The 26,572-nt window shown below is 44.5% G+C and overlaps 1 protein-coding gene across 2 annotated transcripts in view; it reads left to right on the forward strand.

Moving 5' to 3' along the window:
- Positions 1 to 26,572, forward strand: part of RASGRF2 (Ras protein specific guanine nucleotide releasing factor 2) — a 1,825,430-nt gene that overhangs the window by 1,059,639 nt on the left and 739,219 nt on the right. The window lies entirely within an intron of this gene.

Raw genomic sequence — 26,572 nt, forward strand, 5'->3', positions numbered from 1 at the left:
CAGCATTTAGGCTACCATAACATTGCTTGAAGCATCAGGATTGTTGTTTAGTTGCATAGGTCAAATAACCAGCTGTTGTGACAATGCCAGGGCAGTGGTTTTAAATGTTCTTTTTAATTTTGAAACGCTTAATCAGTTCTCCTGTAATGATAAATGACTTTGTTCCTTAAGTTGATATCTACAGATAATTACTAAATTACACAAATCACAGTACTTGAATTAATCCACAGGGTATACACCAGGGATCTTTATTAAAATGAGTTATCTGCTTATTGCTAAATACTTATTTAGTGATGTGACTATGTCTTGTGACAGACTCCTACTTGTTTATAAATTGCTTCCAAGAGGAGGGATTTATTTTAATGGAGCCTCAGACCTTCATCCATCTTCCCTGTCACCTATGGAGGTAAAGTAAGCAGGTAAAGTATGGGCACTGTACCAAGAGAATACAGATCGGGCAATGAATGGGATGATTATTATTTATTATTATTATGAAGTTTTATATGGCGCTAGCCAGACCCAGGGGTATCGGCCCGCTTTACAACCGTCAAATTGCATAGACCAAACAAACATTCACGGTAAGTACAATGAAGATATCAGCACAAGCGTCAAGAGTCTCGAGATAATATCGGGTATGAACTGTGAGTTTTAGAGGGTTGAGTAGCCAGTGTCAATGAGTACTCGTAGTACCTTATCTGGATGACCATAGTCTGAGGCAGGCACGGCCGTGCCGGGCGTTATACTGGGGCGGTGACGTCAGGCAGGGGAGGGACAGGGTGGGGGGTTGTAAAATGCGGGATATGGACCATTAGAGGTAAGTACCGGAAAAAAAAAAAGAATTTCGTTGCCCACGCTGCATCACATTTGGCATGGGCGACGAAATTCGTTATTTTTTTTTCGGTACTTACCTCTAATGGTCAATATCTCGCATTTTACAACCCTCCACCCTCACCCTCCCCTGCCTGACGTCACCGCCCCTGTATAACGCACGGCACGGGCCGTGCTTGGTCTGAGGTCACACCCCATCAGTGGGTATTGTCAACAGCTCTTCTGCGTCTCATGACCCTTTGCTAGGGACCGATCTAGGAAACGATTTTTGAGTTGATCTTTGAATTTTGCGATGGAGGGAGTAGTTGATATGGGGGGTAGCGTTCCAGATTTTGGGCGCTTTTCCCGCGAAGGATCGGGCTGCGGTTTTTTATTTGTGTGCTTTCATCGGGATGAGTAGTAGCGTGTTTGAGCTCCGGAGGGTCCTGGTTTGTCCGGCTTTTTTTAGTATAGGGGCCAAGTATTCAGGTTTGCCTGTGTGAAGGGCTTTGTGGGTGAGGCGGCTATTCTGAAACTGGCACGCATTTCAACTGGGAGCCATTTTAGTTCTCTGAGTGCGGGTGAAATATGGTCAAATTTCTTCACTCCTGTGACTATTCTAGCTGCCGCATTTAGTGTTGTTTTAAGGGGCGCCAGGTGTGCCTTTGATGAGCCGGAGAGGGTTGCGATCCCATAGTCTAATCTGGATAACACCAGTGATTGGGTAACTTGTTTAAGGTCCTTGGCTGGGATGAAAGGTTTTATTTTGTTCAATAGCTTTAAGTTCAGGAAGGAGCTCTTAGAAGAGATCTTAATGTGTTTGATCATATTCAGTTTCGGGTCTAGAGTGATGCCTAATGATTTTAGAGAATCCGCTAGGGTGATGTTTCCGTAGAGAGTATCGATCGCAGATAGTCATTCTGTAATTTGAGGGATCTCTTCTTTGTTTGAAATGAGGAGTATTTCAGTCCTGTCCTGATTGAGTTTAGGTAGTTCCTTGACTGCCAGTGTTGAACTTCTCTGAGCGTGTCATTGAGTCTCTGAATGTCGTCAATGGATGTGGTTTCCAGATAGATCTGTGTGTCATTGGCATAAAGGTGGAAGGGGATGTTAGCTTTTCTGAGTAGGGTTGTGAGTGGTTCCTTGAAAATGTTAAAAAGTTGTGGGGAGAGCACTGATTCTTGGGGGGCTCCCTTGCTGACTTTATGTAGATCAGATGTGAAGTTTTTGATTTTTATTCTTTAAGTGCGGTTGCGGAGGAAGGAGGAGAACCATTGTAGGACCACCTCATCTAGACCTGCCCTTTCATGAAGAGCCTTATTGAGGAGGATGTGATCAACCGTGTCAAAAGCTGCCGATAGATCAAGGAGGATGAGAAGGCAGCATTTGTCTGCATCAAATGATTTGTGCATGTCATCAATGACATTGAGGATCGCGGTTTCCGTGCTAGATCCCTTTCTAAAGCCTGATTGGTTCGCATCGAGTAAGGTTGATGCTATTCAGGTGTTGAGTAAGTTGCAAGAGCACGTATCTTTCTAGGGTTTTAGATAGAAGAGGTAGATTTGAGACTGGTCTGTGGTTATTCAGATCTTTTTTGTCTAGGCCCGTTAAATTTAGCAGTGGCGTGACTTGCCCCTGCTTGAGGCAATCCGGGTTGATGCCAGATCGCAGTGAACTGTTAATGAGCTTGCACCAGAGCGGGGCAAGGGAGAGTTTAAGCTTTTTGGTCAGTTGAGGCAGCAGAGGCTCTAGAGCATGTGAGGTAGGCTTAGATGTGGAGATCAGGTTGACTATCACATTTTCCTGTATAGGGCTAAAAGATTTCCACAATTTTAAGGGCGGCTTGACAGGGGCCGGAGCATCTTGCTCGGGGTATTGATGTTGATGTCTAGCGAGAGTTCGATCTTGTTGATCTTTTCCTCAAATAATTTTGAATAATTGTCACATACAGCCACATGCATCAAGCTAAAAACCGGTCGCAAACGGGCAGATTCTCAGAATCTGCCCCTTTTCGACCGGTATTTTTGCATTTGGGATGCATCATCCCAAATGCAAAAATCGCAATTTAAGGTATCTCTAAATTGAGATTCCTTAAATTGCTATTGCAGTTAAGGAATCCCAAATTGAGATTCCTTAAATGAAATGCATCAAAGTCAAAAAAATTGTGATTTCGCTAATAGGAGTAGCAAATTACCATGAAGTTGAACTTCTTGGTAATTTGCAAAAACTTTGAAAAATGCACTTTTGTGCATTTTTTCAAAGTTTCATGTTGCGCACACACATGCCCTTAGGCCATGTGTGTTCGCAACATATGTGCACGGATCGATTTCAGGGGTGCAACAGGGTGTCCTTTTGACACCATGGCACCCTTGAAATTGCATTCTCAATTTGCGATTCTCTAATTGAGAATCGCAAATTGAGAATGTCTTCCCATTCATTCCTATGGGCCTCTAGGCCCATAGGAATGAATGGGGAGGTATTCCTTAATTGCGATTCGCAATTTGTGAGTTGCAATTAAGGAATGTTTAGAAATCACTCTTTTTTAAGCGATTTCTACATGCATAGGCTTTTGGGATTACCTAATTGCGATTCCTTAAAAATCGCAATTAAGGAATCGCAAAAGCCAACATTGATGCATGTGCCTGATAGTTCTTTGGAGGCTTGCATTGCGGAGGTGGCAGGCTTGGAGGTTTGTTGTCTAATGATGTGAAAGAGCTCTCTAGGCCTGTTTTTTGCACTATCTAGTGCAGTGCAAACAAATAAATGTGGATTTTTCGTTCTCTATATGTTTTTTGTACTTCGCACGAGCTTCTTTGAGTTGTTCGCGGTGTGTGACTGAGGGGTTGTGTCTCCATAGTCTCTCTCTAGCTCTTAGTTGTCTCCTTTCGGAGTTAATGTCAGAATTAAACCAATATCTTGATTGTGTAGTGTTGACTACTAGTAAGAAATTAATCACATTACGCTGCTTCCTGATTCCATGCAACATCAAGCAGTCAGGACAGAACATGACTGACAATAACAGCCAATTCTCTATGGCAGTGTGGTTTGTTCCATTTGTTGTGATGAATAAACAACAATGTTCTTGACTCAACTGCTCCTGGTTGCTATGGAAGGCTTGTTGTGGCCAGCATTGAAGGCCATAAATAAAACCAGAGTGTCTAAAGGGTGACATCCTATACAGGTTTCAATGTACCACTCAACCAACCCCCAGTAGATGGTGGAAGAGTCCAGAAGTAGAAAAAAGAGAAAGAATCAGGAATATCACTTCCTGAGTTCAGGTGAAGTCTGACCGGACCTTGGGAATTAGTTATAAAACACCCAAACATCAAGTAAGTAGAGTAGATATGGTTTTACACATAGCAACTCCCTAATTTACCTAAATATGTGTTTGAGGTGTTCTCTACCAAAAACAGTCTTAAAGGAAAAGAACTGCCAGGCAGCTCTAAAGTTTCAACTTGTGCTTCCAAAGCACCTTAGAACTTATGGTAAGTCCCATGTTGCAAGGAGTGATCCCAGTCGAGAATGAAAGTCTCTGTAACTCTCAAGAAGTTAGGGTAAATTAAGCTCTGCCACAGTTATACACCTAACCCCAGGTCTTCCACAAACTCTAATCACTGTAAGTTTGTCTCTGCTAAACACAGGGTCTATTCATTCTAAAGAAATTACAAAATCTTCATGATGTCTCAAGACATTGTCTGAGGTCTCTTATACAGCATGAATTGAAAGAACACCAGTGCCCACTTTAATATATGAGGGTGAATAGGGAGCTGTCTGGGGCTGGAGAGTAAAAGCAACCTTTTTTGACTTATATTTCACAATTAACTTTAACCTCTCTATCTCCAAAGCAGACTCTCAACTTGCGGAACATCTGTCTGAGAGGAGATAGGGCAAAGTAATGGCTGTCTCCTTGACTCCAAAGAGTTGAATCAACCACAGTAAACAGAACAATCAGTGCTTGCAAGAACATCCATCACTCCTGATTTTGTTCAGAACTTGCAGGAATTGGGGCAGTCCGAGACCCCTCTAAAGAATAATGCTACTTATCTTTGGTATCAATCTTTCTAGCAGATACTCTATCTACCTGCATATTCTCACCTATTGAATATCCCTAGAAACCAGGCTGGAAAGGGAAAGTTTTCTTTAGCTTTCCAAAGCCAGTGGGGAAGGCTGGATTCATCTCGGCACTAGAAATACCACCAATGCAAGGTCAAGAGCCATAAAGCACCCGGGCCCCTCCCCTTTAGTTTTAAAAAAAACAGCCCTGGGGGGGATAAGGTCCCCAAGTACTAACAAGACTCGAGGAGGAGGGCCATAGGAACCCCTTCGCCTTTAATTTTAAAAAAAAAACGTCGCTAAGGGACAGAGTCCCCAGGGCCTACCAATGGTTGGGAAGGGGGACCACACAACGCCCCTCTCGTATAATTTTAAAAAACAGCTGTGGGGAATGGGGTATCCAGGGCCTAATGAGGCTTGGGGAGGTGGGGCATGTTGATCCTCTCCCCTTTAAAATATATATGGCCCATGGGGATGGGGCCTTTAGGGCCATAATAGGTTATGGGGTGTGACCTGCTCCCCTTTAAAAAAAAAAAAGAAACGTGTTCTGTGTGGGTTGGTTGCCTTTGGGGAGTTGGCTATAGGCCTGGCTATAGGCAAGGTCTTGTGGCCAACCTCCAACTGTGCACGGCCATAGGTGCTGCTCTGCGTGGGTTTTTTTTGCATGCAGGGGGTTGGCTCCAGGCCAGGCCATGCAGCCAACCTCCCTGTCACGCACGGCCAAAGTTCACTGAAAAAAAACCAATGGTAAAAGTAACATTATAGTTAGGTGAAATATTCAGCAACAAAGTAACATTTTCAACTCTAAAAGCCATTGAAATTCACCAGTTACAGTTATAGTTTTCTCATGTAACTATAACTAGTGCTCTAAGGTAACTATAACTCATGCCCTCTCCGTGCACTGCTAATTACATCACTCATGACATCTTCTATGACATTATTGATAATATCATTGCAACATTTGAAGTGAAATTATTGATGAGAAAGCTGTGAATGCCAGGGGTGCGAGTTAAAATTACCTTAGGGTACCAGTTATCGTTACTCGAGATAACTATAACTGGTGAATTTCAGTGGTTTTTAGAGTTTAAAATGTTATTGTCAATCTCTTCCTCATTTGTGTTTCCTTTTCTTCTCACTCAATGACTTCGAGGAGGAGGAGAAATGCAATCTTGAATTAGATTGCAACTGGCGTAGTCTGCAACACTATTCATCAGGCAATGGTAATTATGACAAGCTTATGGTTCACAGGTCTGGGCACCACCATATAGAACTTGACCAACCAGTGTGGTCTTTGACAAACCAGACAGATTGATCCACAATGTGTGTATGTCTATGGTATTCCGATCGCACGGACATATTCAAAAGGCAGCAGATACCTGTACAGGGTCAAAGATAAGCATAAAGTCAGTGATTGATAGGTAAAGAAGCTGTGTTGTACACGGGTAATATATTGTGATGTAGTGTTCTTTAAAAGAGTAAGTCTTCAACTATTTCTTACTTTGGAGTACTGCTGTAGCAGTCGTGATGGATACAGGGATGTTTTTTCAGATCCTAAGTGCCTAGCTTGGAAAAGGCTGCTGCTCTGTTCTTTCCATTTCTTATTCTAAAGTCTTATGGTGTCCTGATTGTGAGTGTGCTGTGAAACACCAGAAATGGCGACCTTGGCTGCAAGATAAGCAAGGGTTCTGGTCATTGTGATAGTTTTGAAGATGGAGCAGACACTATCTTCAAAACCAGGCACCTGTTCACTAGAGTTTTATGTCTTTTACTTTTTGATGAGTAATGTGAATGCAACATGTTTTTTAAAAAAATGAGTAACTGGGGCTATTTATTTGTAGATTTTGTTTGTTTGACCTGTTCGGCTCACTATTGATTGAAATTCTGTCTATCAATATTCCTGAATTTCCTTACTTGGAACCTCTGTTGTTTATTCGTATACAACTGCTCCTGGTTCCAGGTACGGTTTGGGTTGTGTATATTTGATTGCCTTGTAAGGCATTCTGCATTTGTTGGTGGTTTCATTGATGTACTGTGAGGACACTTGGTGTTCAGTTCTTCTTCCATATTGTTTCTGTGGATAGTTTGTTGTCAACAAGATATTTAGTGTACCAAGGTGCTGAAGGCTTTGGCTTACATTTTATGTGTTTTAAATGGGGTGTGGATGGTAACATAGCTTTCCAAAAAGGTATTGAAGATGTTTAGAAGTGTGTTGGTATTGGATGTGGAGTTGATAGGGTGAGAGATGAGTTTAAGCATTAGGTCTACGGATACGTTTTTGAAGGATCTGAAGATATGTTTTTTTTTTTTGTTGATCTTGGTTTCTTGGTAAAACTCTGAGCAAGATAATAAGGATGGCTGAATGGTACGTCCAGTTCAGGAGTATTGGTGGTATGGACTGTATTTTCGGTGATTTTGAGAAGACAAGGCTGAGAATGTGGCCTTTGGGGTGTGTTGGTTATGTAACATACTGTAGTATTTTGAGTGTTTGAAGAGGGTATCTCTTGTGTTTTTTTAGCTTGTGTTATATGACAGTTTGACGCTATCGAAGAGGGTGCCGCTTGCATGTTGGATGGATGAGGTGGTGATGAGATCTGATAATTCAACCACAAATTCCCATTATCAGAATAAAACGAGTGCCACAAACCATGGACTTCTTGAATACCAACTTCTACGCCACCCTTGATGGCCATAATCTCAAAGTAACATTGTAGGCCAGCACTAAGTACCTATTATTAAAATGTGTTGCTTTTACTTCTTTTGAGAAAGTGGTACCCAATGTAGAGAAAGTTCCAACAACCCAATGCATTCCAGAATAAATTAAGACCAACAACAGGCCCCTCTGTTCCAGTTGGAGTTTTAGGAATGCACTGAAAAAATGTATTATACACCTATAGACCACAGCAATAGCTCCACAGGCCAACGGAGTGGTTACATGCTTTTTGTGAACACTAAAGAAGCTGCAATGGGCCATACACAATTTTCTGAGCATCACTATCAACCACTCCATTGCTATCCTAAGTGCAAGATAGTCTGAATGCTGTTTTTTGTCAGTTATCAGAGACACGATACCCACTGTAAAGCCTGCTTCCTTCCACCCCTACCTCCCACAACCAATGTAGCAGATAGTGAATCAGGAAAATGCCATAGCAATGAAAGTCTCAGGGGGCGGATGGGGAGGGAGGGGGCATATCGCCTGCCAGCAATGTTGGCAGCTAAGAATTGTACAAAACCATGACTAAGGAAGAAAATTCATATGAATGTTTCCTGCGGATAGTGGTAGCCAATAACGGCAAAATCTGTTACACTCCTCATGTTTTATACATTGTGGCTATTATATGTAGGTAAATGTGAAACAAAACCTCTGTCCCATATGTTTCTGTATTGTGTAGCCTGGAGTTAGTGACGTTAGCTGCAGGGCCCAGTGGCATACACACTATGTGGATAGCTGTGTAGCTAACTACTTGGGGGTTTGCAACTCATTACTTAACTTTTCTAAAAGTGTCCTTGATGTGCAACTTTCCTGAAAGCAACAACATTTAACATTGCTTTCCCTTTGACTATGTGTATGTACTTTCTCACTACCTGGTCTTACACTCAGGGGCGTAACTATCAACTGTAGTAAGCAGGTGCAGTGGCACATGGGTCCAGAGGGATCTCTTGAATCCAGAATATTAATGTAGTTTACTATCGAGACATCTGATGGAGACATTTTCCCTACTTGCAGTCAGGCCCATGGCAGCCTTGTTACTCCTCTGTATGTACTGATGGCTGGAAGAAATCTTCCTGCAATCTTCAATACAGTGTGGAGAGGCCTTAATGTCCTGCAAACAACAGGATAACATTTAAATAAAGATGCGCTTATATGCATAGAATTATCAGCTAACATCTTTTACACAAGGGGTGTAATGTGTTGTTTCAACACCGTGTGTTCACATTACACTGAGCACCCGCATTTTTGACACATCTCTACCCATTGGTTTTGGGGGCATGGATGTGTGGCGATGGAGTGAGTAGCACTCCTTTGGGGCTCCTGCTAGTACACCCCCATCAGTATCCGTCCTGCTGATTTTTTTAAACTCAGCGCACAGCGGGAAAACGACCTGCGCGCATGAGGTTAAAAACAAATTATAAGCTGTAACTTGAACTGAGCCAGAGTAAAGTAACTTTGAGTTCGGAATAGCAGGGATTTAGCAGACACTTTGTCCGCACCACTTTGGAAAGGTGCTTCCTTGTATTTTTGGTTTGCTTCCCATCCGTTCTAAAAAGTAACTTTTTTAAATGCATTTTATTATTTTATCATATTGAAAGAAAACACTGTAATGGTAAGAGTGTTCCTATAGAAGTAACTAATGTATATCTGTCTCAAGATAAAGTGGAAAAGAGAACGCCAATGCAAATGATTCAACTTGTTAAACATCTTCGTCTTGGGTCACCTACAGTTTATCACCGAAATGTTTCCCATTGAGACCTAGCTATCTGGCCAAAGCCCGGTGGAGCTACTTGATAGCTATAGAGGAGATGGGTTTTGGGACTTCCCCCTCCACCGTCACCTACCCAGCCGGTCTTTGGGCAGACTTTCCTTCGTCTTCCTGCCGTATCTCCCTCTCATCCTGTTTTTCTGCGAACCTCTTCCCTCGACACTTGAGTCTGAACTACTCTGTCTGATGCCCGATGGAGCTATCTGGTTTTGCTATAGGGGAGATGAACCGTGGATTCCCTCCTTGGTCGTCACCTACCCAGTCGGTCTTTAGACAGCCTTCCTCTCGTCTCTACGGTTGTCTCTTCCCTTATCCAACGTTCTCACCTCATCTACCCCCCACTTCTTTTCTCTCTCCTTTCTCTCCTCTCCTAATGTATTGCTGATTGTTTGATGCAATGTGTAATTGTTGATCTTTTTCTGATATACTGTTAAACCACATTGTTTCACTTCCTTTCGTCCCTCCTGTCGTTCACCTCCCTCAACCTCCCTCTATTTATGTCTCTCCGTCTCCCCTCTCTCAATGTACTGAGACTGATTTTTTTTGTATGATGCCCGATGGAGCTACCTGGTTTAGCTGTAGGTGAGATGGGCCGTGGACTCCCTCCTTGGTCTTCACCTACCCAATCGGTCCTTAGACTGACTTCTTTTCATCTCTCCGTATTTTCTCTTCCCTTATCCTCCCTTTCTCACCTCCCCTGCCCCCTCCACTACTTTTCTCTCTCCTTTCCCTCCTCTCCTAATTGTATTGCCTATTTTTGGGGGGATCTATTGTGTAATTGTTGAACTTTTTATGTTACATTGTTGAGTCTCATGTAAAGCGCTCTGATACCTCCGGGTCTAGCCAGCGCTATATAAAACTCTTTAAATAAATAAATAAATAAACATATTCAGTTCCCTCGAGGAGCCTTGGAAAGAGGCCTAACGGAGGATAGGGCCCAGCTGCCTTGCCCCGTGGCGCCAGAGGTGCCAGTGCAGACTACACCACCTAGAGCCCTCAGGAGGGATCTCTGCTGTGCTGGATGCCCTGCACAGCCTCTGCAGCACACTGGGAGCAAAAGGGGAGGATTATCTCTTTTCACATGTGTCCTGAGCTACGGGTGCTTTCCATACAGACCAGGCAACCCCCGAGTGAGTACCACATGCCCTCCAAGCCACGACTTTTCAGACCTCTCGACTCGAGAGGTCGGGACTCGAGTGCATTGAATTTGGGGACACAAGTGCGGGCCATGAACTGGCATCCTCACTGCACTGTATGAACTGAGGAATTGTACCCCTGGGGCCTCATTCCAATTTGTAATATTAGCGCTGATGGACTAGGAGGAGTGAGTGCCTATTCCCCACTGCTGATGGCACCCCTAACTGAGATCTGAAGGGCTGCGGGGCAACCTTCCAGTCACTTGCACAGTACTGTTACCCTGGTGACACCCCTTTGGTGACTGCAACTAGAGGGAGGTGCTGCATATACTGTCCCATGTGATATACACTATGCAAGTTGGCAGTTTTGGGAGCCCTAGTAGCGCCTCTTGCCCATCATACCCTGGAACTGTATGCCCCGCTGGACTGGCCAGTTGGAGCCCTATCCTGGGTGGGACTTCTGTCTCTCAGTGTTGCAGCACCCTGCAAGAGCGGCCCAAACACAAAGTCACTAGTTCGAGGAACACTGGAGTGCCCTCTGTGGTATAAATAACAGGTATCTATGCACTGCTTCGATAACCGCTTAAGCTGTTTTCCCATCTCCACCATGGGCAAGATGACCAGAAAAAGAGACCTGGATTCTACTATATTAGGAGGCCCTGCACAGACTACAAGGGAAGATGGACTGGCTACATAAGCACAGCGGCCTGTTAAGCTCCTACCTTGCAAAATATTCTCCAAACCATCACAGCCTCCAGAGAAGCCCTCAAGACTAATATTGATACACTGGGAGTGGACCTGGGCATTCTTAAAGAGCACCATTGATGTGTGACAGAAGGAGTCACGACAGCTGACAGAACAATCTTGAAGATCCCAGTGGATCTGGCAGCCCTACAGGAGCAACTCGTGACAGGCTGGTCCCAGTCAGGGGCCCCCTAGGTGGAAATGTGGACAACGAGGACCAAAACCCAGGAACAGAAGCCCTTGCGGGGCGTCCTATCGGGAGAGTAGGCCCACAGCGAACAGCATAAAGTCATAGAGCTGACAGCGACAATGAGCAGCAGAGGAGCAAGTCTGGCCTCCACTGTGGTGGACAATTCAGATCATCAATTGAATTCAGACTGAGAATACAAATCATTCACTGATTCAGAAACCGAAATTCCTGAGTTGATGCCTGGCACTGCTGACAAACTGATCTGAAGAGAACACAGTGATGTACCCTTTGGGTTCTTCAATGAGGGGAGAACATGCAGGTTTGAGAATAGGGGACCCTGGTGCTGCTATACAAGCCCCCTAGGACTGCACTTAAGGTTCAGTTGAGAAGTTTGTTGTTTCACTGTTGGGATTTTATCAAGGGTTGTACTCCCTTAGTGCCTCACTCACTATCTCAACATTGGATGGCAGTGAGTGTAGTCATGTTTGCGACACGCTTGAACGCATTCCTTATACTTACACATTTAGGATGGTGATGCCTTTGACTCACAAAAATATGTCCTGGAATTTAAGGGGGATGCACACTAAGGCCAAGAGATACAAGGTATTTTCGTACCTTAATAGAGGGGAGTTCAGATAGCGCTCCTCTAAGAGACGCATTTGACAGGGCAGGCATAATATACCACCTACACTGCCTATGCATGAAGCACATTAATCTGGATAAGTCCTGGCACCCCTTTCCAGCGCACGTGGGATCTAATTGACCCACAAAGCGGATATGGGGTGGTCATGGGCTGCCTGAATGGGCAAGGTATCACACTAATCAATATTTATGCACCAAACATGGATCAGAGGGCATTTTTTGCTGAACTGTCACGTGTGCTGGTCCCCTACTTGGTGGGCTCATTCATTACGGGCAAGGATTTTCATTGTATTGCTGACCCTGAACTTGACTGTTCTCACCCCTCATTGCGCAAGTCTCCTATAATAAAACCGGCCTGAGCATTTTCTGACTGGCAGAAAAAATGGGGCTTTGTTGACTCCAGGCGATTATTACACCCACAGGACAGGGACTACTTTTTCTTCCCTTGACTGCATAACCTCCATGTGCACCTATGCGTTTCTCTGCACCCCAAATGTTCATGGTTTATTACGAACTGCAGAATATCTGTCCCAAACCATGTTTGATCATAATCCAACCCCTTTTAGTGGGTATTGCGAAGGACATAGTTGATACTATGAACACATGCCTCAAAGGATTGTTAAAAAAATGCGTCCTGATAGACGAACTAGTGAAAAAATTTGATAGCACGTCTAAGGGTGAAATACAGGGCCCAGAACGCCAAAGTAAACGGCAGACAACATCACCATTATTAGTGCCTACTACAGATCCCATGGCAGTACACAGTGTAGGGCCAGGAAAACCCCAACCTCTTATATCTACCACCCCACAGGAGGTTCGCCTATCACTATGGGAGCCTACGCATTTAGAAAGCAAGATCCATCTAAACTTGCCCCCAGCAGTAGTACCTTTTGTGGCAGTTTTTATAGGGGTGCCCCCGCTAAGTAAAGGCGAGGTTGAATCCACTGCTACACTCATAGGAAAGGCAAAAATATGGTGTGATGACTCTAGTAGTGGCGATCCCAACACGTCTTCCAGTATTATTTTGGCTAGAAGGGTGGGGTGGGTGGGGAAGCGAGCCAAAACTGTGAAAGGTGACTGCGTGGTGATAAATTTTGATAATGCTCATTGCCCGATTAATCTGTTTTGGGATGGATCAGACATACGGGAGAACGATAGTCTCAGGGCGGTTCCCTTAGGGTTCTTTTATCCCCCGCAAACCCGTTTTGACTCATATATGAATGTACCACCCAACATAGAGCCAGTGGGTAAGGGGTGGCAAACAGTAACCAGGAAAGCGAGACTATATAGACCTATACATTATAATGAAGGCCTAAGCCTGGATCTGGTAAACCGCTTCAATCCCTTAACTGATCTAAACACAAATGACTGACTACCAGCCCCAATAGCGACACCAATACAAATAAACTCTGAGATGGCGGCTCCATCCCCATGTACATTCCTGACCTGGAATGTGGCAGGGATGAGAGCTAAAAAGACAGACCCAACTTGGGTAAATTATATCTCTAAATACAAGGTGATAGCTATTCAAGAAACTTGGGACACCTCACCAACCTTCTTTCTAGATGGTTTCTTAAGTTTCACAACACCAGCAAGCTCAAGCAATGCTGGGAGAGCGAAAGGGGGGCTTATTATACTTTTTTCTTTAGACTTAGTTGGGACTTTTAATCAGCTGGTTTCAGGCTCTCCAAATATCTTGGTAATAGAATGGTCAGTTTCCCCAGGGTGTAATATACTCGTAATCAACTTTTATAATGCCTGGGGAGGACAAACCGAAACTGACCATGTGGATCATTTGGAGAACTTTATTAACAACTACAGTCAAAATACACATATTCCTTTTGAAATTCTTTTAATGGGTGATTTTAATAGTCATAAATGTAAACTATCGTGCCACCCAGGTGATGCAGAGGCTCCAAATGGAGCTGGCATCCCTCACTTCGAACATACCAAAACAGGGGAGGCACTTGAATTACTGCTTGCTAGTTTTAATATGTATGAACCATATAAAACTGCAATAAATGAGATGGTACCCACTTATAAAAGCTCAATCAATGGGTCGATAATTGATTATATATTCATTTCCGTAGGCCTCACTTCAAAGGTGAGAGATTATAAAGCATCTACCTCACCCCATAGTGATCACAACCCTCTGTCGATTGAGATACACTGGAGTGACTTATGGCGTAAACAAGTGGGACAATCCCGGGTTTGCACCATGGCGGTGCCCAGTGATCAGGGCAGACGGCTTAAATGGGGCAAGGTTGTGGAGGAAAACTTTATGGATACTTTATTGCCCAAAATTGAGGGACCACTGGAAATTTGTATGGATCAAACTACTTCAAATCTCCAAATTATTACAGCTTTTCATTTTATCTGTGCACAAACCGCCAGTGACCTCACAAAACCTTTATCACAGTACCCGATAAAGCCTTACAAATGGTTTGATACCAAATGCTCACGGTCCCATAGACATTTGAAACAGGCCCTTAAGGCTAAGGATAGAGATAAAGAACTAATTTCAAACTTGAGGCGGGCCTATAAAGCAAACATTAAGGCAAGGAAAAACGAGATTAAAAATAATGCTTGGAATGATCTTCTTAATATAGATGTCCTTAAAAACAGCAAACAATTTAGGGACATTATCAATCATTCTTTCTTTTCGGGGATGATAATATGGTTACAGATTGTGTAATTCCTGACGAGAAATGGGTACAGCATTTTAGTAATATATATGGAGGCAACCAAAATGAAACCACAGATATAACAGAGACGGACCATTGTTTAGCCATAGTAGAGTTTACTGAAGAGGAGGTTTATAAAGCCATAATGGAATCTACAAAAAACAAGGCACCAGGCCCCGATGGAGTGCCGGTGGATTTTTTTAGATATTGCCCGACACTCTGGAGCAAAGTGCTGGCTAGAGTGTTCAGAGTAACAAACGAAGGAACCCTCCCTGAAGCATGGGCAACATCTATTATTGTACCTATTTTCAAGAAGGGAAACCGGGAGGACCCAGGGTGCTACCGCCCGATTTCCCTTATCAACTCTTTTGCGAGGCAAAAAAATGGCGGCCGTGTAGAACGGTCAGGAGCGTGAAGCAGTGGAGAAGGCAAAGGCAATGACTCCCTGATTTCGGAGCACACAGCACCATGTAGCTGCACCGAACGGAGGCGGGAATAGTCTGCGGGGAAGACGTGTGCGCTGCAAAAGGACTTTTTTGTAAACGGAAAATAAGCAGCAGAAACATATGTTGCTGGCTCATACCTGTCACGGAACCATCGGCAGGCTGCTGCGGGAGCTGACGCTGGCCGTGAGAGTGTTGGCAGCCGGCGGCAGAGCGCAGACCTGGGCTCAGGTGAAGGTGAAGGGGAGGAGCCGGGAGCCTCCACGGACGCCGCGGGACTCGCTGAGCGGAGAGCGGGCTGCAGTGGCGGTCGGGACGGAGACAGCACTGAAGCAGATAGCCAGCAAAGGAAGACAGTCCACATGGAGCACTAAAGGGAAACGACAAAGAGGTCGAAGTAGAGCCATGGCCCCAAAAGCGATCGCAAGCTCTAAGGCCGCTTTAAAAAGGAAAGCTGCAGCCGAGGCGGCGGCTGAAGCAGAAGCTGAGGAAGACAGCTGGCAGAGAAGGCAGACACCGGTAAGGAAAGATCAGCTTGTGGTAAAGACTAAACAGACTGGATCACCTATCTTGGATATCTTTGCCAAAATAGGCAAGGGGAAGGGTTCGAAAGCGGACACTTTGAAGGATGCGCAGGAACTGGAGTTGAGCGCAAAGGGAAATTCAGAGAATATAGATGTGGAAGGGTTCGAGGTAAATGCGTTATCTCCCCCTTCAGATCTTAAGCTTAACCCTTCTTTGTGCCCGGTAAAAACGCTGGTGGATACTGAGGGTCAGAATAGTACTGCGCCAGTGCCCTCCAGTGATATCGGGGGGGGACGGTGAAGGGAGGCTGACCCCAAAGTCAAGCTCGGAAGAGCAGATTAAGACAATGACAGTTTCAGCAGATTTAGCAGTATCAGGGGCTTTAGTCACGGACAGTACATCAAGCCTAATAGCTGAAAAATCTAATGACAAGGAGAAGGAGAAGCCTCCCAGCGAATGTTTTTTCTCCGTCTCAGAAGGAGGCGAGTGGTCAGAGGATGGTGATAGCTCTGAACAGGGAGGGAGCAATCTAGATACAGGCACAGACAGTGAACCAGAGCTCGATATCGGATCACATAAATCTTCTGCTAAACCGCCTGTTGGGGCCAAAATGCATGAACTCAGTTGGGACCATTCATCAGCCACTCCGCTAGTCGGAAGCCCACACGGGGAAGCAGCGCAGATGTCGCTCCTCGAGGTGATCCACAAGGAGATTCTGGCTCACAGGGAAGAAACGCGACAAGATAGTCGTAAGGCACAGGCCGCTGTTAGAAAGATGCAAGGAGCCATAAGAAAAATGTCTAAAGTTTGCACTAACTTGGGCGATAGAGTCTCCAACCTAGAGGAGAGGGTTGTTTCAACCGAGGCGGATGCGGCAGCTGCCTCCAATAAAGTAGATTCTCAAAGTGCCCAAATAACAGACATCCAATGGAAGTTGGAAGTTTTGGAAAATCAACAAAGAAGGAACAATCTCAGAATTTTGGGAGTACAGGAGGGAGTCGAAGGGACAGACGTGAGGGCTTTTGTCATCAAACTGTTTAAGCAAGCATTTGTAGATTTGCCAGGCTGGAACTGGGCTGAGGAAATTCAGCGGGCTCACCGTACTCCGTTTAAGCTAAGTAGGAACTCAAAGGAAGGAGATAAGTCGAGAGCCATACTGATATTTTTAGGCAATTTTGTACTAAGACAGGCAATATCAGAAAAAGCTAGACCGGAAGCGCGGAAGGTAGTTGAAGGAATTTCGTTTTTTGTCAGACCTGATTTCTGCCACATAACAGTCGAGCGACGATGGAGGTTGAGACAATTGATAAAACCCTTCCAGGACAAAAAGATGCAGGTTTACCTGATTAATCCGGCACAACTTAAAATAATTAATGCTGGTAAAACTTTTTACTTTTCCTCCGAAATTAAGGCCAGGGAATATCTGGATTTACAGAGTGCTTAATTCTGACGACTAAGTTATCTCTACTATCTCAAAAAAAAAAAAAAAAAAACTGTTTAAATGGGATATCGGCTAGTTTAAGAAATTATATGTGGATCAGATCTTAGGCACTTTTATTCATTATCTGAGCCTGCAGTGGGATGGTAGGGTGTTGTGTGTGGTATTTAGGGATTTCAATTATATTTTTCTTCCTTTCTTTCTTTTTCTCCGACTCACAGGGTTTGGTTTTATGTACGGCTTTCTTTAGTTTAGGTCCATCTCCACTGCTTCAGACGCTTTTTCCATTGTATGCACAGACTTAGTCTGAGCGCCTCACATGAGGGGGTATATGGGTGGGGGGCTGGGGGGGGCAAGACAAGGAAGTAAGGGGGAGGGGTGGGAAAGGGGGGGAAAAAATTCAAAAAAATGAGATGTTTTGGAGTAAAGAGGTTTCTGTTGGCAATCAGAGGATTACATCGATAATATTGGCCAAATCAGGGCAGCCGGATTTCTCCTGTCAGGAAAGATTACCTCAAAAATATGGCTCACATTAAAATTTGCTCCGTCAATATTGGTGGGTTAAATGATTGGAGAAAGCGGCAAAGATTATGTCACTTTGTCAAATTTAATAATTTGGATGTTCTGTGTTTGCAGGAGACCCACCTTCCCTGGGCCAGTAGAAATTTGCTGCATATAAGGGGGTATGAGATGTTAGCCTGCTCCTCTCAGACTTCAATGACAAGGGGGGTGGCTATTCTTGCTAAACCGATGTTAGGTGGGGTGAAGAGGATTAAAGTAGATAGCTATGGGAGATGGGCAATAGTGGAACTGAATCTTAGGTGTACGATATGTACGGTATACGGATCGAATCAGGACGATCCGGCAGTGTTTGATACACTAGAAGGGGAACTTGTAGACTGGCCTACCCCTATTATAATTTGTGGGGATCTCAATATTTCGGTAGACTGGAACAGACTTGGTAGCTATTCAGGTGGTAAACTAAAAGTGTTTCATGCTCTGTCCTCCCTAATGAGATCGCATGGTTTGAAAGATGTCTGGAGTGCAAAAGAATCTGTCAATCCAGGTTTTACATATTACTCCTTTCCACATAAAAAATACACTAAGTTGGATTATTTTTTGTTATCTTCAGAGAAACTTGGTAAAGTCAAGATCATAAAGTTGCCCAAATCCCTATCTGATCATAACCCCTTGATTCTATTATATGATGTAGACAATATCGAAAGAAGACAATCAAAATGGTCATTTGAGAGAAAGCTCCTTGCGGATGATAGATTTGTGAGACACATAAGAAAATGGACCAGGGAATTCTATGATATCAATCGGTATAGTGCCTCTCGCAATGTAGTTTGGGAAACCTTCAAGGCATCTTTGAGGGGCGAGACAATAGGCTGCTCTGCCAGACTGAGGAAGGAGGACAGGATGAAGGTTGAGACCCTGATCAGGGAATTAGGAATAGTAGAAGCACAGCATATTAGAGAGATAGTACAGGGCGTAGATGGTCAGGCAAGTTTGAACAAAATGGTTACGATCAAAGCCGACCTCCAGGGAATAGTGACGCAGAAAGAGTCCAGGGAGTATCAGTCTTCTAGGGCAAAGAGATACGAGACAGGGGAACAGGCAGGAAAGGCATTAGCACTCCGGATTAGGCAGGAGAGATCCAAAAACCTGATCACTAGCATACAGGAAAATGGAAACGAATATACTGAGTCTAAAGAAATATTGAGGGTTTTCCATACGTTCTACCAAAAATTGTATGATGAAGAGGGTGGGAGGGAGGTACAAAATCCTGTTCTCCAAGATGATGGCCCAGAACTAGATCAAAGTAGCAGGGAGATGCTGGATTGTGATCTGACTTTGACCGAGATTAAGATAGCTCTTCAGGAACTAGCAGCTGGTAAGGCGGCGGGTCCTGATGGGCTCCCCTTAGAAGTATATAAATGCTTAGAGGAGGAAATTGCCCCAATATTGTTGGATTTGTTTACTGGCATAGTGTGCTCGGGCTCTATCCCTGATTCCTGGAAAGAGACAAATATTGTCATATTCCACAAGAAAGGCAAACCCAAGAATAGTCCAGGTTCGTATCGACCGATTTCTCTTATTAATGCGGACACAAAGTTATACTCCAAGGTGTGGGCGAAAAGATTGGGGGGGATCATTGGTCGCTTAGTCTCCCCGTGGCAGCATGGGTTTGTGCCAGGCCGTGGCACCACGGATCATATAAGGCGAGCAATAGCATTGTTCGATGCCCATGCTGCCACGGGAGGAGACATGGCCATGATCCTCCTCGACGCGGAGAAAGCTTTCGACCGTGTGACTTGGGACTGTTTGTGGGGAATCTTGGCTGGAAGAGGTTTTGGGAATAAGAGTATAAGGGCAATTAAGGCGATGTATAGTGATCCGGTGGCTAGGGTAATGGTTATGGGCCAAAGCTCAGAAAAAATAATAATTAAAAGAGGGACGCGTCAAGGATGCCCCTGCTCCCCGATTCTTTTTTCGCTGTATATTGATCCCCTTATCCAAAAATTTTTATTGTCTGAACAGATTACTCCAGTGACACTGAATGGCTACACGACTAAAATTCTGGCTTACGCTGACGACCTGGCAATTATAACAACGGCCCCTCAACAAGCTATGGTTGAGATATGCCAGCTGGCTAAAGATTTTGGTATACGGTCAGGGTATCGTCTGAATGAGGAAAAGACACAAATCATATGTACAAGTAATATTAATAAGCTAGATCAAAGATATGTGGAATCAGCGGTGTATCTGGGGGTAAGGGTGAATGCCAATGTAAATATGATAATTGCGGATAATTACATGCCACTGATAGATTCAATCACAAAGGAGCTTAAGAGGATAGATATTTTGCACCTCTCACTGATTGGTAGGGTAAATGTAATAAAAATGACCATGTTCCCTAAACTCCTGTATTTATTCCGGGCCATCCCTTTGCTGTTGGAAGAATGGATGATCAGGAAAATTGAAGCAATGTTTATCCGTTTTATATGGCAATATGGGAAAATTAGGAGATCAACTGCTCACATGTCCCTACCAATTGAGAGGGGTGGTTTGGAGATGCCTAATATCAGGTTGTATCATTGGACATGTCTTTTGGTTCAAATGAATGTATTGTTTCAATATGATCTGGAAACAGTTGAATCCCAGTCAGGTAACCAGGTGCTTCCCTCCATCTTCGAGCTCTTAGTGGGTAGCAAAGCAACAGGGTTATTGTTCTGTGAAATTGACCGGAAGTATTATAAGAGGGCCAAATACAAGATACTAATGGGGGCATGGGGAACTTGGAAATCGGTAAGAAAATTTTTGAAAATCCCAAAAATTCATGTTAACATCGATCTCTGGAAATCAAGTATCTTTGCCCACCTAGGCCAAAATAGAAATAGCCGTCTTTGGTGGGAGTTGGCAGTCAGGTCCCTAGGGGATGTTATGCTAGGCAATGAGATTCTTAGCTTTAATGTTCTTCAGCAAACATTTGGGCTCCCAGCTAGCCAGTGGTTTCTATATGGGCAGATTATACAAACTATCCGCTCATTTAGGCCGAGGGTATCCCTTATGCCGAGCAACCCAATAGTAGAATATTTGAAAAGGGGAGGGAGTAAAATTGGAATCGGGTATAAAAATCTCCAACAAGAGCTGGAGGATGATATGGAAAAAACAGAAACTACCCTAGCTCAGAAACTTGGTGATCCAGATGTGGATTTAGACCTAGCCCTAGTTTTGAATAAGAAGATCTTTAGGTCCTCAAATTTGAGGGCCCAGCATTATAAGACCCTTTTTAATCTATATCATACACCAGCAAAATTATTGGCCTGGGGGGTTAGAGATAATGATATGTGCCCCAGATGTAATATGGGTCCAGCTGATCTCCTCCATATGTTTTATAAATGTCCGAATCTAACACCGATTATTAGTGAGATATAGCTATTTTTGGAGGGGCTGCTAGAACAAAACATCGTTCTATCCCCTACCGTTGTTTTAATAGGTATGGATGGCAAACTGAGAGCAGAAGCCGGAGTCGAAGCCTTGGTTTTTATTTCAGTGGCTATATTGCGTCTATTAATTTCCGCTGGATGGAAAGATCCTATAGCACCTACATTTCAGCAGTGGTTAACTAGGCTATTAGGAATGCACAATATCGAGGAATGCCTGTATGATTTTAAGGGTAAGAAAACAAGAGAACTGGGCAGAAATATATGGGCTCCTGTTAAGAAATGGAGGGTGTCCAGACAATGAAAAATATAAGGCGTAATAGGAACTGCCTATGGTTTATGATTAGCCTATCTATGCCTACTGTAGTATGTTTCTCTGTAACCCTGTTTATCTAATTTATGGTATTTATCATCTATTGCTGTATTTGTATTTATTGTATGTATTTATATTGTCCATTGTATTTATTCTGATTGTGTAATGAAATGATATCTGTAATGTTTTTTATACCTCTTTTTATCCGAAACATCTCAATAAAATAAGGGAAAAAAAAAAAAAAGATAATATGGTTACAGATTGTGTAATTCCTGACGAGAAATGGGTACAGCATTTTAGTAATATATATGGAGGCAACCAAAATGAAACCACAGATATAACAGAGACGGACCATTGTTTAGCCATAGTAGAGTTTACTGAAGAGGAGGTTTATAAAGCCATAATGGAATCTACAAAAAACAAGGCACCAGGCCCCGATGGAGTGCCGGCGGATTTTTTTAGATATTGCCCGACACTCTGGAGCAAAGTGCTGGCTAGAGTGTTCAGAGTAACAAACAAAGGAACCCTCCCTGAAGCATGGGCAACATCTATTATTGTACCTATTTTCAAGAAGGGAAACCGGGAGGACCCAGGGTGCTACCGCCCGATTTCCCTTATCAACTCTACCTTTAAAATCTTAGGTAGAGTCTTATTGGTCAAATTGAGGGATAATTTAGAACAGCGTGGGGGGCTCTCAAATATCCAATATGGGTTCCGTGAAAATAGAGGGACGCTTGAACAATGTTCCAATCTTCACCTCTTGGTCTCCAAGTACACGGTGGCCGGGGAGGGGTCAGTATACCTGGCTTTTATGGACCTCTCTTCGGCTTTCGATTTGGTAAACAGGAGTAAGCTATGGACTCTCCTTCTTGAGATAGGTATAGAAGAACACTTGGTAGCTTTTATCGCTAGGTTACATCAGGACCTTAATGCCAAAATAAGGGTCACTAGGGATGGAAGGTGTTCGGACAGTTTTAAATCTGAGAAGGGGGTGCGCCAGGGTTGTATCCTGGCCCCCCTTCTCTTTACCATCTACATAAATGGGCTGGGGAAACACCTAGAAGCAGGAATGGCTGATGTACCGCGTATAAGAGGAGAACAGATACCAGCCCTCCTATACGCGGACGCCGCCGTTTTAATTGCACGAACCGGTATCGGTTTACAGGCCCTTCTGGACCGTTTTGGTCCTTCATGGAGAACTTAGATTTGAAAATTAATGTAACTAAGTCTCATACCATGATCATAGGACGTAAGGTAAATATGTTGCACAAAAAATCCTTTACCTGCAAGGGCGAGATTCTTTCTAGGGTACCAGTTTTTCCATATCTGGGGGTCCTTTTTGATCAAAGAGGGTCCTGGGTTCCCCAGATCAAAGCAAAGAGTCTTAGCCTAGCACGTTCATCATCGGCCCTGTTGGCCTTCACAAAAAGACTAGGAGCAAAACCGATGGAGGCAGTGATTAAAATATATAACAGCAAGTGTGTCCCAATTGCTATGTATGGGTTCGCTATGTGGGGATATGCAAACCTGGTAAAAATACAGAGGGTGGAAAATGGTATCATTAGGAAAATTCTATCTGTTCCAAATTCCACACCCACCTTCTCGATCCATGAAGAAATGGGCTTGCCTTACATTGTTGATAAATTAAAACTAGCCCCACTTCTTTTCTGGTCTAAAACATGGTTGAACTCTGAGTTAACGTTAAACCACGCTATCCTTAAGGATGTTATCTCGAGGGATAATGCCATGAGAATACCCTGGCTGAAATATATTAGATCTACTTTTGCTACGCTGGGGAGACCGGAACTTTTTAATGACCCAATTAACATCAGAAGGGAAGATATTGGATGGGTCAAGAAGGCGTTCCTGGAGAGGGCTTTTATGGCAAGAGAGGAGTCGGAACTGAAGAAACCCTCGGTAAGGGCGCACATAGTTTTAACGACCACTCCCTCCTTGGAACCGTACTTAAAAATTGTGACCAACCCACTCCATAGACTTCTACTTACAAAATTCAGGCTGAATTTAATTCATTATTCATTAGGAAATTTCCCTGTGTGGTCAAAACCTGAAGATGGACCACCCTGTGATTGTGATCAGTTCTCAGTACAAGACACCCTACATTTTACATTTTTCTGTGGTTTCTACACTAGGGAGAGGGTAAAATATTTACTTCCTGTTTTAAGGGCCGCTGGCTTCATTCAAATAAGGCCAGCTTTAATTTTTTTTCAAATGTTACCAGATACCCATACTATGTTTAGTGTTGCCTGTTATTTAACCCCTTAAGTGCTGCGTCGGTGCATTGGCCGACGGCAGCACTACCTCCCCAGTGCTGCGCACGACCATTGGACGTCCATTCAGCACTGGTTCCAATGGACAGCGCAACACTGGGGAGGGATGTTTACTAGCATCTATGAGGTTAACAGCTGCATTCAGATCAAGGAAGAAAAGATTACCTAAGAAAGCCTTATTTTAATCCAAACTTGGTTTTAAATGGAGATTTTTAACAATTGTAATAACTTTTAACTTTTGTAACTTTTTGGAATAATGAAGTTAACATGTTGTAATTCAGTAACCAGATCAATTGATGATGTTTTAAATTGTATTTGTATGTTGTCCTTTTATGATTTTAACAAAAATCGAATAAAGAGTATTTTGACTGACTGACATTGACGTGGGAAAAGACGCAGGTCTGCATTCCAACCTGGAAGCTGAAGCCAGAGTCCCTTGAGGATCCAGTTTTTATGGTTTAAATCTTTTATTGAATTTTCAAAAGAAATAAAACAAGAAGGCGTTGCGATGTCAGACATACGTGGCTTGCTTAGTGTCCATGGGTTAACAAAAAGCGAACATAGTGCCCACAGGACCAGTGTAATGGCATAAAGCTGTTGAAATGCCTTGGAACTTAACACCCACTCCCTCCCCCCTCCCACCCCACTCTGTCCACCAAAGAAAAAGTCAGCGTCATAACAATCTGTTTGAGGAGGCAAAAGAGTGTTTATTTGGGCCTGTGTGCTCGTGTTTTCTTTGAGGGCTGTGGGTCCGGTATTGGCGTGTCTGCCAGTCGTAGGAGACGTAGGTATCTGGGACAGCTCAACTCACGAAATTCACTTGTGAGCAATGTTAGGAAGGGGCGCCACAACTCTGGAAATTCCTCCCCCCTCCCGGCCTGTACCAGCGACAACTTTTCCATTCCAAGCACCATCCATAACCTGTGTAACCAGCTTGTGTGCGGGGGACTGTGTGGTGTTCTCCAGTGTGCCACAATGTTTTGGGTAGCTGCCCCTAGGGCAATGGCGATGAGACGGCCCCTGTGGGATCTCAGTGGATAGATCAGGGCATTGGGCAGTCCCAGCAGGATGTAGGCGGCGAATCGGGGCAACTGAGGGTCTAGGTGAGAGTCCACCTCATCTATGATCGTGTCCCAGTATTCCCGTATATGTTGACAGCTCCAAAGCAGGTGTTCCAATGTGCCTAATTCCCCACATCCCCTCCAACAGCGGTCGCTGATCTGGGGGTTCGCCTGGTGTAGGCGCTCCGGAGTGTGGTACCAGTATGTTGCTACCTTGGTGAGGGTTTCGGTGAGACCAGAGTGGTATGCAGAATATCGTGCCCTGTGATGGATCCCGCTCCACTCCTTGTGTGTGAGGGCCCTACCTAGTTCCCGCTCCCACCAACATCTTCCTGCGTTGTATGTCTGTGTGTTCGTAAGAAGGAGATGTTGATACAGATCAGAGATTAATTTCTTCTCAGAGGTGCGGGTAACTAGCCACTTCTCATATGGTGTGAGGTATCGGTGGGCTCCTGGTTTAACATCGGGTTGGAGGGCCCAATGTCGCACCTGCAGGTAGGCTAACCTATCTCCCTCTGTGATAGCATAGGCTTCCTTCAGTTGTTGGAAAGAAAGAATGCCTTCCAGGTCGAAGAGATTCCCCAGTTCGTTGCAGGAGGTGCGTCGCTAGTTCACAAATGCTTTCGGGTCAAGACCGGGGGTGAAGTCGGGATTAGCGAATAGAGCTGTCAATGGGGAGGGAAAGGTCGTCAGTTCATGTTTGGTAGCTACTCGGTCCCACACCTCCATGACCGTGCTGGTGATCTGGGATGTCTAAAGGTTAGGCGGCCTGTGTCGCCGTGGAAAAAAGGGATTCCTTGTAGTGGCATACCGGCCACCGCCTGGTCTTGAAACAGCCAGGGTTTGCTCTATTCTAGCTGGTACTATTCCACAAGGCTCCGCAGTTGTGCTGCGTAGAAATAGATTTGGAGGTCTGGGATTCCTACCCCGCCATGTGCAGGCTGTAAGACCGCGATGTCATGTTTGAATCACGGACGGCGGCCTTGCCAGATGTAGCGTGCTATTTTGGATTGCATCCGCTGGATTCAAACTTGAGGTGGACGCAGGGGAAGGGCCTGGTACAGGTAGAGGACTTGCGGTAGCAGCGTCATCTTGGTGGCCGCTATCCTCCCAAGCCAAGAGAGCGGAAGGCGTTTCCACTCCGCAGCTCCTCTCGCAGCTGTGTGCGGAGTTTAGTATAGTTCGCGTCTACTGTGGCAGGGATGGTGGGACCTAATAAGATTCCTAGGGATGGAACCGTGGTGTCTGACCACTATACGTCGTGTTCTTCCCGTACCGCAGCCAGGGTTTTGGGTGATAGCGAGATGTTGAGGGCGATCGATTTGTCCACATTTACTTTGAACCCCGAGGCGAGCGCAAAACTATGGAGTTCCACGAAGAGCGCACGAAGCGAGGGGACCGGGTCAGTAATGGATAGCAAGATGTCATCGGCGTAGAGGCTGATCTTATGAGTGTCACCTCCGAATTTAATACCTTTAATGAGAGCATGTTGTCGAATTCTCTGTGCTAGTGGTTCCATATATAGGGCAAACAGGATTGGGGAAAGGGGACATCCTTGTCTAGTCCCTCTGCCAATCGGGAATCTGGGGGAGGTGTGACCATTAACGCGCACCGTGGCATTGGGTTGCCTATAGCAGTTAAGGATGCGGGTGCAGAGCGCGTCCCCAAGACCAAAAAGACGCAGAACTTGCTCTAGATAGGGCCAGTGCACCCTATCGAATGCTTTTTTCCGCATCGATGGTAAGAAGCATACAGTCCGGCCGTGTTCGTGACCCGGCCTCAATGAGATGTAATACTCTCCTGGTGTTGTCGCTTGTTTG

Source organism: Lissotriton vulgaris, chromosome 3_1 (genome assembly GCF_964263255.1).
Source record: "Lissotriton vulgaris chromosome 3_1, aLisVul1.2, whole genome shotgun sequence".
In the NCBI taxonomy this organism is placed as follows: domain Eukaryota; kingdom Metazoa; phylum Chordata; class Amphibia; order Caudata; family Salamandridae; genus Lissotriton; species Lissotriton vulgaris.